This window comes from Triticum aestivum, chromosome 2A, assembly GCF_018294505.1.
Source record: "Triticum aestivum cultivar Chinese Spring chromosome 2A, IWGSC CS RefSeq v2.1, whole genome shotgun sequence".
In the NCBI taxonomy this organism is placed as follows: domain Eukaryota; kingdom Viridiplantae; phylum Streptophyta; class Magnoliopsida; order Poales; family Poaceae; genus Triticum; species Triticum aestivum.
Genome location: NC_057797.1, coordinates 21,727,994 through 21,743,573, shown reverse-complemented (window position 1 = coordinate 21,743,573; position 15,580 = coordinate 21,727,994).

The following is a 15,580-nucleotide window of genomic DNA, read 5'->3' as shown; positions in this document are numbered from 1 at the left end:
ATCTCACCTCTGGCGATTGCTAGTTCGGCGGGCCAAATATGGTTCCTTGAAGCGGTTTTGGAAAGCTTCTATGACAGGTTTTTTTACTGGTTTTAGAAGCTTATATAGGTTTTTTTTCTATTTTTGTGAGTTTCCTGACCGTTTTTCAATGATTATCTTTGATTTTTATATTCCACTCCCTCCGTTTACTCATATAAGCTGTATAGTTTTTTGAGAAAGTTTTCCTATTATATGGCGTACACCATTAGTCGACAATTTTACTCTTCCACTAGCTACAGCCCATGCGCATCACCTCCCTAAAAAAGGAGATGACACGGTCCCATCCCCTTCGTGTTGTGCATGCGTGTAGTTTAGTTAGGAAAAATAATAGGTGTAGTGCATATCCTGCAGGCCCTTAGCTTTAGGGGGAAAGAATCTTGTTCCATCATTTCATTCCTTTGTTCGTGTGAACAGATCCAGCCGTCTCTCTTCATTTGCTCACATGCAATGAAAACGGTAAGTATGTAAATTCCCATCCCATGGAATCGCCCGACCTCACATCCCATGCAGCCGGCGACTTCCATGGAGCCGACCCCTTTGCATCCAATGCAGCTACCAACCCCCGTTCCAAAGGAGAATGACATCAAGCCGACGTACTATGTTCCCATGGGCATGGAGGAGGCAAAGAAAGTGACCTCCGTTATATTCTCGTTCTTTTCTTTACACATGTCTAATTTCGTCAAGAAATTTTATAATATTTTATAAATTTAGAACATTTTATATACTCTTTAACGTGTTTCAAATAAATGATGAACATTTTTTTAGATACATATTTTGAACATTTTATCGAATATGTATTTAATATTTTTCAAATGCATGTTCAATATTTTTTGAATGATACGAAACATCTTTAAAAAAATATGCGAGCTTATTTTGGCAGTATATAAACTTTTCTTTTATTTCTCACTCAATACATATCTAATTGATTTCCATACAGCTTGTATATTTTTCATATAGATCAGGAAGATTAGTTTTGTACGCGATGAACATTTTTCAAATATATGTTTTTAACACTTTTCTGAATAAATGTTAAACATTTTTCAAATAGATGTTGAACATTTTGAAATGACACGAAATACTCCCTCTGTCCCATAATATAAGAGCATTTTTGACACTACACTAGTGTAAAAAAACGTTCTTATATTATGAGACGGAGGGAGTAGCTTTTTAAACTCCATGAACTACATTGTATAAATAATTTCTTAAAATGTCAGTATAAATGTCTAATTTACCGCCAAACTATGTATATTTTTCATGTACATACGGTATATTATTGTTTGTTACACATTGTACATTTTTCAAATATATGACAAACATTTCTGAGGTAAATGGTTTGAGTATTCTTTTGCATATGTGTTGAACATTTTTCGAAATTAACAATATACATTTTTTGAATGACGCATAAAATTTATTTAAGACTATAGGGACATTATCCCATTGTATATTATTTCGAAAATATTGTTAAATACATATTTTTTGAAGCGTGTGAACATTTTTAAAAATATCATGTACACTTTTGGAATGGTATATATATTTTTGCTGAATTACACGAACATTTTATTTACATTTTATAAGGTTTTTTATGTCACTAACATTTATTTAAATGCATGGCATTTTTTAATATTATCAACATTGTCTAAAAATTGTGCAAATATTTTTTTACAATGTATTAACATTTTCAAATACATGGATAATTATTTTTTAGTCAAGAAAATTAAGTTTTGAAACAAGTGTTGTCCATATAATATTTTTTAAAATAAAAAAAGAAGTTAAAATCGAATGAGTGAAGCAGAGACAAAAAACAAACGTACCTGCTGCTAGGGCCGGCCCAATAATCAGAAGTGAAGACTGTTACTTTATTTGGTGATTGTTCCCATATAATCCTATTGTATGCTCGTCCGTCAAAAAGAGGAGGCTCCGCCTGAAGCTGGAGAAAATGGGCGGGCCTATTCTGCCCAAGACCATCTTTTCTTTGCTTTTCTTCTCTTCTGTTTTTAGTCCCGTTTTCAAACAAAATACTATTTTAATAAAGTTTAGTCTATATAAAACTGGTATATGTATATTAATGTAATGTCCATCATATATTAACAAATATCAATGTATATATAGAAATTAAAAAAATCAGCATATATTAGGAGAATATTCAATTTATATCACAGAATTGGTCATTATATATCAAAATTATATATTTAGTGTGTATTTGAAAAATGTACATCATGTACTAAATTGGAGAAACGCACCATCCTTTAATATTAGGTATAGATATAGATTTGATGCTCGTCCGCCAGAGAAAATGGGCCGGCCTATTCTGCCCTTGGCGGTTTTTCTGTCTTTTACTTCTCTTTTGTTTTCAGTTTCCAACCCAAAAATATATTGCAACTATGTTTTAACAAAAGTCATAATTTTTAAAAAGAAATGTGTAGTCTATATAAAAAATGTTCTATATATGCTAAAAAATGTTCATCATATATGAACAAATATCAATATTAATATTAAAATTAAACAAAATCATCGTATATAAGAAATATATTCAATTTATATTACAGAAATGTTCATCAAATATAAAAAAAACATGTTTTCTGTTTATTTGAAAAATGTACATCATATACTAAATAATGTTCAGTGTGTATTACAAAATTTCCACCATACCTATGGAAAATATTCATGTTATATTACAAAAACTATGAAAAAGGAAAATGTGCAAAAATAAGAAAAACCAAATCTAAAAAGGGATAAGAATATTTTTTGAAGGAGAAACCCAAAATAGAGAACTGATACAAAATATCAAAAAAAAGTAGAAAAACGTAAAAAAAACTTGTAGTGAACGGACAAAAGCAAAAAAACAGACAGAAAATGTAGAGAAAAACAACCCCAAAAAACGAGCACATATCGCGCTACCGAGACAGGGTTGCCCCCTCTATTCGCCGCCCACGGGGACATAGGATTTCCCTGATTTGGTGCCTTAAACCTGGGAAAAACCTATTTAGTGCTGCAGGCGCCGGTTTCTTCGGTTTTGTGCTAACCGCTGCCTGTAGGCGCGGCCGGTTGGGCTCGGCCCAGTTGCTTTAGTCCTTTATCTTTACCTACTAATAAAACGGTTATCGCTTCTGATCGTCCGTCATTAAAATTACCCTTCGAGTTGGTAAAAATTACCCACCAATACCACCAGTAAGTGGAAAAATGATTCAACTTTTCGGTCAAAAATCACCGCCTCCTTTGTTGCTTTATAAGGCCGCGACGTACAATAGTCACAGAATGACGAGCAGCACAGTGGTCGGCCTATCCCTTCTCTAGCGACGAGACCTGGGTTCGATCTACTAACAAGCGCAGTCATGCAAACAATCTAACCTATTCATCTTTTGTTCGTTCCTTTTTCGTCTTTATTTTTTTTCGTTTTCCTTTTTTTGTTTTTTGGTTTCTATTTTTGTTTGTTTTCTTACTTTTTCCTTGACCGATAAATTGTCATCAAATACGTGAAATTTCTCTTTCAAATCAATGATTTTTTTGCATTCCTTGAATTTTTTTTCAGATTGATGAACTTTTTTTCAAAATTCATGAACTTTTTTTATTTTCGATGAAATTTTTTTGAATTTGGATGAACGTTTTTTTTCAATTTCGATGAACTATTTTAAATTTTGACGAACTTTTTTCAAAAACCGATGAACTTTTTTGAAATAGATGAACTTTTTCAGAATCAATGAATTTTTTTCAAATTCGATGAACTTTTTCCAAAATCGATGAACTTTTTTTGCAAAAATTTACGAACCTTTTTTAAAGAGAAGAACTTTTTTTCAAAATGATGAACTTTTTCTTTACATCTGTAAACCTATTTTTATTTCACATTTTTTTCGTAAGAAATAGGAAAACTGGGTGGTTTTTCAGCAAAAAAGGAAGAAAAAAACTGGCTGCTAGGGAGCGGCCGAGCGAGCGACGCATCAGCTAGCGATCGAGCTTGAGCAACGGTTTTCCTTAGCGAGCGAGCGCGCTCGTGGGCCGGCCCATGCCAGCGACACTGCAGGCGCCAGCTCGTTAACGGGCGCCTGCAGCGCTGAGTAGGGGCTCCCTTAAACCTGAAATAGTGTTTCCTTTTTTTTAGAAGACGCAAATTGTGTTTCCCGAATCAGGCTTACAGCTGTGGGCCAGAAGCAATGTCGGATTTGTTTGCTCTGGGCTAGTGCCTTTGTGCACGCACGATGCAGAGTGGGGCTGGGTATAGAACTTTTCTTGCCTCAAACAAAATAAATATGAACTTCTCTGCTTTGCTCACTCCGATATATGCTTTCATATGCTTTCAGAACTATAAATATTGAAGTCCCAGTTTCAAAATATATATACATTGAAGTCTCTATATCTTGTTATTCATATGTTGCTTATAATCAGGATAATTGTACATGTCAACGAACGCCTGATGTGAACTACGGATGCAAGTGTTCTTCTAATGAACTTTTTTGTTTTGTTATGGCAGCATAACCCTTTTATGGCATACCAGAAGGTCAGTACAGTCAAGCACAATTTATCGCTAATAAATCCATCAGAAAAGAAAAGTTAAGACTGCACAAGTTTCTCGTGTTCCTTAGAGAATCTACAGCCGCGGTCATCTAATTTCGGCTCCTATACGTCCGTGGACGCGTCCGGACGCATCCGCTGGAGGTGACCGGGCAAACCTCATTTCTTGCACTCCACATCCACATCCCTGAGATGTCCTACCTCAAATCCATACAAAACCTTGCAAATGACAATTCTACGTGTAGGTCAACGTACGAACATAGCAATCTGGCATAGATATAAACATAACACAATCTGATCCTGCATATATTATAAGAGAGAAACTTAAACAGTCTGATCCAAAAGGGCACCACTTAAGTACTAAGATAATATTAATACTAAGAGATTGGTGCCCTGGAATTTCACAACTTCCTCGACGGCACATCCCCTTGAGGTCTCGGCAGCTATCCTTGGCGTATGCGTCGGTAGCTTCGGGTGTGTCCTCGTCCTCATCGTCGCTGTCCAAAGCAGAGGAAGAGGAGGAGGAGAGAATGAGATGACGATGCTCGCCATGGGCTGGGCGGTTCGGTTTTGCTCCTCCCGGAGCCGATATGTGCGCCCCACCGATTCTCACTATACTTCAGCCGGCACGAGTACCCTGCGGCGCCGTGGAGGAGCAGCTGCGGGCGGTGCCAGCTATCGCGTGGCAGGGGAAGATGAGCTACCGCCCCAGTCTAGCCGCGACCGATAGAGGCCAATGTGAAGCACCGGCTCTTCCTCGTCGGGCGCTAACGAGCTATCGGACTCTTCTGCGAGCTTCTCCTAGTCCATGCCATCGGAGTCGCTATCGGCCATGGCGAGCGGCGATCAATTTGGGGGAGAGAGGAAGTGGGTGCAATGAAGAAGGAGCTGTGAGGTTGAGTGTGAATGAGTTTGACTAGGATTTTCTCATCAGATATTTGTGGGGACAAGAGTGGGGGCAGTGCTAGCCATAGTGCGCCGAGCTGACGTGGAGGATGCGCCGGGCTGACATGGGGGACGGGCCGGGCGCGCCCGGGCATGCCGATATCCTCCCTAGATTTGGCTGGATATGAGGGGTCCAGGAAAACTCAGTTTGTTTAGGCCCGGTTTGAGGAACCTAAGTGGATAATATGTGATTTTTGACCGGCATGTCACTGGGTCGTCGGCCTGGGCATATAGGGAGGATGTGGGGCGCCCGGCTGTAGATGATCTAAGCCACACTTGTTTCTAGCGTAGTGAACTAGTAAGATGGATAATAAGAATGCCTTTGGTGGCATGTTTGGGTTTTCCTCATGGGGCTACTCACAGCAAGGGTGATGTAACCTTCCATTTTGTTTTCTCTATAACTCATGCAAATAATCTATATATTTTGCCACATGACACAGGTGGTATGCAATCCAGATAATTTAAAAAAAATCTATATATTTGAAAACCATGAAATCACCTATTTATTTTCGCTTATTTTTCGACCATAACAAATTCGGTAGGCTGACAGGCCGAGAATCAATTCCTTCGAGTTTCATTCTTGTGAGCATCCTCCCTAAGAGGTTTCGTCAGCTTGCTTCTACCCACTACCCAGTGCCATTCTTTGCAATAATGTTAGTGTTGCACTCTCATCAAGCTGGGAATTTAGGAATCTGGTCACGCATGAACTTAGTCAACTTGCATGATACGTATTACATCAACCGGAGTTACTGCAACAACATTGCTGTGAAAACCAGCAGGTGATGTGTTTAATATGCCTCGCACTCACATCGTCTTGCACTCACATTCTTGTGAACATAGCAAGTGCAGATGACATTTGAGCTGTATCCTCAGACACCCAACAGCTTCCAGAGCAACTCGCGGACTCCGACGCCCATTGCAGAGCACCATCCCTCGAAGCATTTCAACCCAATCTATCAGACATCAGCAAACAGGTCCCCATTCTCAGCCAAAGCAAATGAAGCGGCTATACCAGAAGCCAACAACGCAAGGAGGTTTAGTGTGCCGAACACAGATAGATCTCCTCGGTCATCGGTTTACTGGGATCAGGAAGCTGGCCGGTTCATGTCTGCGCAGGCAAACATGGGACCGAGCTCTCGGGTGACCCGCCTTGACCTTCTGTACATGAGGTTTGCAGAGCATGATAGCGCAATAGCTTCTGTGTGCTCTGCAACCAAGCTGTTGCACAAATATGAGGAAGCTGTATTTACTTCAGAAACCAGTTCATGCATGAGGATGAGGTTTGCCTACAGGCTTGGCAATTGTAGCGGCGACTGGGGCACCACTAGAGTAGATAGCAGCAGGTAATGCAGGTGATGTGTTTCCATATCCCTCCCATTCCTATCGTCTTGCAGCAGTGCGACACATTCTAATAGTTATTTCTCTGTTTTCCTCACGAGTCACATACATGACATGTAGGAGACTATAAGATCTCCAAACTTCAGAGGCGACGTCTCTTTTATAGAAAAAATCATGCTTTGACAATGAAAAGGTTGGTGGGGTGCATTAGCTATCTATTACCTCCATATTGAAATAAGTACTATCTTCTAGGAGTACTATAGAAGGGAACCTTGGTACTAAGATGGTTGGAAAAAATGGTCTCTGGATTTAATAAAGCCAGAAAACATATATGGCTAGAATGATATGGTAATGAATGGTTACTACACTATGGCCTACATCATGGTGCTCGGTGGTTAATAAGATGGTGGTTTTGAAGGGAAAAGGAGGATTACTTATGAAGTGGCTTTTTTCTTTCTTTATTATCACCATTGCTTCCTATCAAGCCGCGAAAAATGTCCAGGTCTAGAAACAACACCACCCTCCAAAATGGAAATTTGGAGCAGTGCTAAGCAAAATCTAACAGAAGGAAATATCTGTAGAAAATAAATGCACCTTAGATACAGTTAACCTTGAAAGCATGCCCATAAAATTGATTGGATAATTATTTAAATCTTTCTTTGCAAAATATGATGATAGTAGCACTTGAGCATGCTACTAGCACTTCAATAAACATAAAATCCGCATCACTACCACTTTAGAGATGAGTTTTTGCAAATAACTACCGGGGTGCACTAATTACCGTTTGGACCAAAACTGATCGCGATTATGATGAGCATGGACCGCCCATCATGGCTGATGTGGCAGAAATGTCAACTCCGTTAGTTTGGACTATTAACTTGGCCGTTATGCCTGATGGGCCCACATGTCAGTCTATAAAAGAATATCAATAAAATTTCCATATTACAAATAGGTCCGCGTGAGGGGGAGTTGGTGGCCGGCCATGTGCAGATCACACCGCTGGACTTGTCAGACAAGTCAGGCATCCTGCGACAGGCGGTCATGGGGGGTTCGGGCGGGAAGCCATGCACACTATTTCCCCTCCTTATTCCCGTTCTTTCCTACCCCTATGAGCTACCCCACGCGAGCCAGTCACCATGCCCATGGACATATATAGCCGAGTTCGTCGCCCACACGCCCCAGCCCTTCCACTGCACACGCATGCACACACGCCTACCCAGCCATTCGCTCTAGCGCGCACGAGAGCCGCATGTCCTGGTGGCAACCATGGCGGCCTGTGTGAAAGGCCTCTGCTTTGGCCCTTACTTTAATTAGGGTAACAACTATCTGCTATCACAGTTCAAATAAAACTCACGCGGGTAGTGCGTGTACCTGGCACCAGCAAGATCGGAGTTCGATTTCCATTCGTGGTAAAAGCCTCCTTTGTTTGAGATTTAGCACATACTGACTGAGATGTAGGTCCCACATGTGTGCCCTCCTAAAATGCCGGCAAACATAACGGTGTTGACTATTGTGGTACACCAGCCTTGACATGTGTGCCCTTCTTGTGATAAATGTGTTTAAAACACCCAGGCCGGTAACTAACTAAATGTGGTAGGTCTTTGCGAAAAATTACCCCTAAAGTGGTATTTTTTGTTATGTCCCGCAAAAGCGATAGTTTTCATAAATAATTGCCATAAAGTGATAGTTTTTGGCTATTTACTCGTCTCTTGTCGGATGAATACCAGCCCCCAAAAACGGAGTTCTCTAACAAAAGCTTCCTAATTCCTCATACATTTTCCAATAGACCTACAACTATGGTGAGCTACATATATGTTAGAGCCAATTACACCGGTGGTGCTAGAACTTGGCGTAAACGGTCATTTTAGTGCTAGAACTTGTGGCATACATTGAAGTGGTGCAATAATTTGGCTCGTGCGTGCAAATACGGTGCTAGTCACGTTGCGTGGGGCCCGTTGTCAGTGACCAAACAATGAAGACAAGGCGTGTGTGTTTTTTCCTTTTTTCCTAGAAACCCCCATGTGTTTTATTTTTTCACCAAAAAGACCCTAACACGCGGGTCCCAGCTGTCAGCAGCAAAAATAATAATTGAACGGAAAAAGGGTGCGCTTAGGATTCAAACCAGCAACCTCCAATTTAACGTGTCCGCTGCTAACCACCTGACAAAAATCACGCTCGTTGTCTAAAGAGGATACACAACCTTATATTCTTTAATATTTTATAGGTGAATATTCTTTAATCAAACAACACAAATTTGCAAAGGTTTGTTACTCTTTACGTTTTTTTAGAAAATGCTACAATTTATGTCTATAACAGAACGTGCTCATGGACCAAAACTGACATCAGTTTGTCAGTTAGTGTGGCCATTTTCCATATGTTACTATTTTATTTTTACTTTTTGCAGTTTGTAAAAAACATTTAAATTATAACTATAAATAACATACGTATAATTTTAAATACGTATTAATTTGAGGAACAACAGTCTTCGTACATATATTTATATTTTTAGTTATATAAACAATTTTTTTGAAAACACACAAACTTTAATAAAATCATCTAACAAAAAAACCTTTATTAAAGTCGCATGAACACTTTTAAAACAACACAATTCTTTTAATGAATGGACACTTTTATATACTACTAAATTAATATATTATATAAAATATAAAAATATTTGTACTTATATAAGAATTTATTTACGTATACATATTTCTATCAATCACTTTAATTTTTTATTTAACATGTGCAAACACTTTTTAAATTATACAAATATTTTTATAATTCATAATTTAATTTATGATTTTTTATTAATTTAATAGGTGAACATTTTATGAAACTACATGAGCATTTACTTAACGTTATTTATTTTATTTATATTTATATTATTTTAAACTATAATTATATTTTTCTAATAAATTTCGTAAAAAATGAACATTTCGAAAATGTAAAAAAAAACTAACGGTATGCTCGGGGTTCGAGTCTTTGCGGCTACATCATTTTTTACGATGTTTCCCTATTTTCTGTCATTCAACTGAGGATATATAGCTTGGGTTCTTTTTTTTTCAAAAATATAGACGGTGTTTCCTTAATATACATGAATGGTGAATGGGTTGGCTGGCTAACTTCGCGAGCAGGGAACTTGAGGTTGCTCGGGTTCGAAACCTGAGCATACTTTTTCTTCATTCAATTAAAATTTGTGCTGCAGATAGCTGGGACTTGCTTGTCAGCAGCTTTTCTATGAAAAAAAATAAAAAATGCGGGGGTTCCATTCAAAAAAGCATGTCACATGCCTTGTCTTCATTGTTGGGTCAGTGACAAACGTGACCCACGCCACGCTAGCATATCTCGTCATCGTCGTGGGTGTATACAAACGCGATTAACACCTTATTTGCACGTCTTAATCAAGGTTTTGCACCGCTTCAATGTATGCCACAAGTTGTAGCACTAAATCGACCGTTTACGTCAAGTTCTAGCACCACCGATGTAATTGACTCTATATGTTATAGTTCTTTCCAACTAATTCCACCGGGCGGCCCCTTGCCCCTAATTTCGCCAACAATCCAACCACGTGCTCAGACCTCAGCCCGTCACCCAACTCACCTTGTAACACCCCTTTAGGTGTAGGCAAAGCTCTACATTTACTATCCACCCTGCTGTTGGAACTAATCTTGTTTAGTTAAAAGTTTAGCATTATTACTTCTTTGTATTATTGAGTTATGCATGCAGATTAGATCATAGTGTATGAACGGCAGGTTTGGTCATGCCAAGTTGTGTGTGTCGCATGACGCCGTGCATGTGTGGCAGTAGCACTAATGTGTGTGTGCCGTGGCATTGGCAAGTACTCTCTCTGTAAACTAATATAAGTAGTGATCTAAACACTTTTATATTAGTTTACGGAGGGAGTAGTATATATACCTGCATGGATACGTGTTAGTCAGCTGGCTGCATGCGCCCATACACTGCAGAGATGGAGCAGCCGAGTCGCGTGGCAGATCAATGGCAGAGATGGAGCAGACTTGGCCCTGAACCTCGGGATCCAAAGGTTCTGCAGACTTGGTTGTCACTTTGTACGTGCAAGCAGCTGGTTAGTGGAGTGATTCGCGGATCAAGTAGTTAGTGCCTTGACCACATGTGTGTGCGTGGAGTCAGTGGGTGAGTGGCTGGGTGTTGGCCGTGTAAGGCTGGTCATAATGAGAGGAGTATCATATACTAGTATCATGTATATGATACTAGTGTATGATACTATATTCATAATACATACTATCATAGATTAATATTATAGATAGTCTCATTATTGCCATGCATGATGCATAGTAGCATAACATTTATTATGCCACATAAATATGTTTGTGTGTCCCAAGTACATGATACCGGTTATGTTACTCTCACTATGGCCAGCCTAACTCTGGCTATTTAAGCCCATGTATCATTATGTCATTTAGAGAACAAGGAGAAAAGGCACAAGTGTGAGTGCCACAAAAATCCCTGTGCGTTCTTTTTACCTCTTGTGTGTGTGTCTTCCGTGGGGCAAACCCAACACCTGCATGCTGCGGGAGCACTAGGTAATGTTCTTTTTTCTTTGTCAAAAAAGAGGTAAAAGCCCCGGGCCTCTGCATCAATGTAATGCACATAACCATTTGATGTCTAGCTAAGAGGGATGGGGGAAGAAGGATGTATATCGAACAGATGTAGAGGCCATCGCATTCTTTATAGAATAGTGTGTGCAAAACGAAGTCCGCAAGTCCAAAATTCGATGTGCTTCATTTCAATGGTCACTACAATGATGCACTCCTAACAAGAGCAGATAATAGATCCTCCTTTCTGAACTCTATGGTTGCGATGAAAGAAATAATAAGTGTTACAGTCTTGCAGATGAGTACTGAGAGAGATAGAACTTTAATCTGGGGTACTAACTAGCTCCTACTAGCTCTACTCTAACGCGATTTCTGAACACATCTCATTTATTCTTCTCTCAGGAGTAAGTTTACAGATAAAACTTGCAACACAAGTACTCTAAAAAGGCCATAGTATCATCATTGATAATTACCTTAACTGAACGAACTTATTGGACACAAAACACCCAAATGTTCCGCCACAAGAACCAACCAAACTGAGCATGGTATAGAGAACAGGTGTGGACTGTTTAGGGGGCTTTATAGTGTGGTAGCAACAATTCCATGGAAAAACTTTGTAAGAATCTTTAGTAGTGTGCAGTCTCACCATGGAGAGACTAGAAGAGTTTAGTTCACCATTACTAAATACAAATAAAAGACCGGCTACGTAACACTGTAACAGCATGCAGCAACAAAAACTATTCTTATTTAGTGATTTCTTCTCCTTGTTCTGTATTCTCCATCGTTGGTGAAATAGGGAGATCCCAACCCAAAATCAATTCAATAAACTTAGTGGAGGACTATTATTTTGGATGAAGCAATATCCTTAACTAGGGTTGATAAAAAGTGGCACTTGCATCTGATCTCGTCTTCCCGGGGCCAAAATACATGTATCAACGATCAAGGGGGGAACGTGATTGTCCAAAGCTACATCCTACATTTACAGCGGGAGTATGAGCAGCTCGCATGGACAGTTCCGGCCCGTTCCTCGACTCCACATTTGTGGGCAACCTCCAATCCAAGTTCTACAACTGGGTTGCGCTATTGCAGCTCGAGGCCACGATGAAGCCATGGGGCTGGCCATGAGCTACACACAAGGCGACAACTTGCAGGATGTGTGGTGCACTGCAAAGGTGGCAGCACGCAATGGCCGCAACAATTGCAAGTTCAGTAGCGTGGAGGGGGACGAGTAGCCAGGCTGTGAGTTGGGGAGGAAGATAATGGAACTGTCGCCAAGGAGCAGCAGCAGAACCGCGAGGGGATGTGTTTCTGCATACCTCCTATTCATATCATCTTGTACCAGTCAAACCCATCCTAGTTGTTATTTCCCTATTTTCCTTTCTAAGTCTGATACATGGTATGCAGCCATGTATCAGTTAAATTGTCTGCTACAAAAGAACACATTTCTACTAAGATGTTTCAGTTAAATTGTCTCTCCATTATTTGAAGCTAAGGAGAGATATGTTCAAAATAATTTGCATGGAGAGGCGAGTGAATTTTTACGGGACTATAAATGCATATGGGGAGATGTGACTCATGTGACGTGATTGTGAAACACTACAGCCTGCATCATTGTGTTACAGATGGGCATACAAACCCAATTCAATCATGCCGACCCGACAACTAGAGCATACAAACCCAATCCAACTAGATGGCATTCAACACCCTGGTAAACAACAAGGGAGCACCGAAAAGAGCGGACAGAGAAAATGAGACAAGCAGTTTGCACCAACCGGGCAACCCCAACAACGTCTAATAACTGAAAAAAAAGTGGGCCGATCAGGCAACGTTAAGTAGCCGGGTAACAACAATGCGGTACCAAAAAACCTTTATAGAAAAATAGAGAAGAGGTAGATCAACTAATTGCTCAGGGTTACCCTTGTGGGAGCCTCTAAGGATCACTTTAAGTGTGCTTGGCGCGCACTCAGCCGCTGTCGCGTGTCGCATTCTGGGCACTATTAGGGGATTTTTTTATACACGTTTTCGGGTGTTACATGGGTTTTTTCGGCTTTTCACCTTTTGTCTCCTCTAGATCTTGGACCCCCCAAAAAATTGAATTTTTTTAGTGAAAACATAATTATTTTTCTTCTGCAAGAGGCACATATTTGACTCTCGTGGAGGCACAAGTTTGATTACGTGAGAAACACAATTGTGCCTCTCCGAAAAGGAAAAATTGCATTTTTTTTCCTTCCCCGAGAGGCACAAATTTGCTTCCTGTGGAGGTACAAGTTTGCGTCTTGAGAGGCACAACGAAAAAGAAAAAAGACGTGCTTTTTTTCTTCTACGAGAGGCGCACATTTGCTTCTTGTGGAGACACAGGTTTGCTTAGCTAGAGGCACAACTGTGCCTCTCAGAAAAAGGAAAAAAACATATTATTGTTTTCTCCCACGAGAGGCGCGGATTTGCATCTCGTGGAGGCACAGTTTTGCTTCCGCGAGAGACATAGTTGTGCCTCTCGGAAATGTAAAGAACACGTTTTTTTTCTTTTGCGAGAGGCACATACTTGCTTCTCATGGAGGCAGAGATTTGTTCCCGCGAGAGGCACAACTACATGCCTCTTGGAAAAGGAAAAGAATTTGTGCTTCAGAATCTTAGCTTCTTTCTTCTGTTTATTTTTTTTGGATTTTTTTGGTCAAAACTGTTAACATGAGATCGAATTTCGAAGATCTCGACGCGGTGAAAAATGTTTGCGATTTGGACAATTAGCTCAAGAGATAAAACGTTTTGGAAAAGCAAATCTATGAAAAAAGGGAAGTGCATAACTTGTCGCAACCTAGATAAATGGAATTGACCTTTACAAGGGGTACCCCTTTACTAGTGATTTCAGATAAGTGGTTATCTAAAAAAAGAATGCGAAGAGATACACTGCCCCATGATGTGCCAACTCGATAGCCTAGAACACAGTATAATCAAAGTTGCTCACATACATGAGCATACAATCATTCCTATAAACGCACACACGCACACCCTACTCCTATGGCCGCCTCTGAGAGACTGAGCGGGCTTAATAAATCCAAAAAATGCGAGCACCAATGTCAAGCCTAGGACTTGAACCCTGGTGGGCTAGAGATACAACTGTCCTAATAACCATCCAACTACAGATTGATTCTCTATAGCCTTCACCATTCTGGTAGCTTTGCCTGTATCCAATTTTCTGGTGGAAAAGAAGGTCTGACCAGGCGGTATTGAATAGCAGGGGCATTAAAAGAGCCGACACATGAAAACATAGAATAGAAGGCCGAGTCCAGCAGGAAACAAATGAGGTCCAGCGGGCCAAACGTCCGACACCCACTGGCCCTCCCCACATGTCCGTGAGTATGTCTCGCTACAAGCTAGACAGAGTCGGTTCTCGTTGAAGGAGCCTGCCTAAATGGGCCGGCCCAGCTCGTGCGAGATTACTGCCTCTTTTTTTGTCCCGTTGACCTTTTGTTTTATTTTCTTATTTCTTTTTTACTTTTGTTTACACTTCCAAAAATTCTAAACATATATATGAGGAAACAAAATGAAACCCAAAAAAGAAACAAAATAACCAAAAGAAAATCGAAGAAACAAATGAAAAAACAAAGAAGTAAAAAAAGAAAAGAAACATCCTGGAAGGAAAAAGACAAACCAAAAAACAAAACCAGTGAGACTCGGGCTCACTTTGTCTCAACTACACCCCGCCCTATTACTTGATCAGAATCCCGACACTAGCCTGGTGGCTAGCACTGTTGCAATCTATCTACGAGACCATGGTTTGAATCCCCCCGCGGCACTCCTTTTCACTATTATCTTAAAAAGTGTGCACGTGTGGCCCGGCCCATTACTGTTGAAGCTCATAGCGAGAGTTCCTACGGTCTGGCTTAATGCGAGAAACAATCGCCACTTCCCCACACACAAGAGCAAGAGACACTACATGAATGGGTGATCCAAACGACACAACCTGAGGGGGGAGGGGCACGCCTCCGCCATCCACATGTTCAACAACCGAATAAACAAAAGGGAGCACGAAAAGAGCGAACATTGAATAGAAGTAAAAGAAGAGAGAAGGGACACACCGGGCCGGTGATGTGCCTACCAGATGGCCTCACTATCTAGGTAGCCCCAACAACGTCAAATAACTGAATGGATGAAAATAGGGCCTACCAGGCACCGTTGAA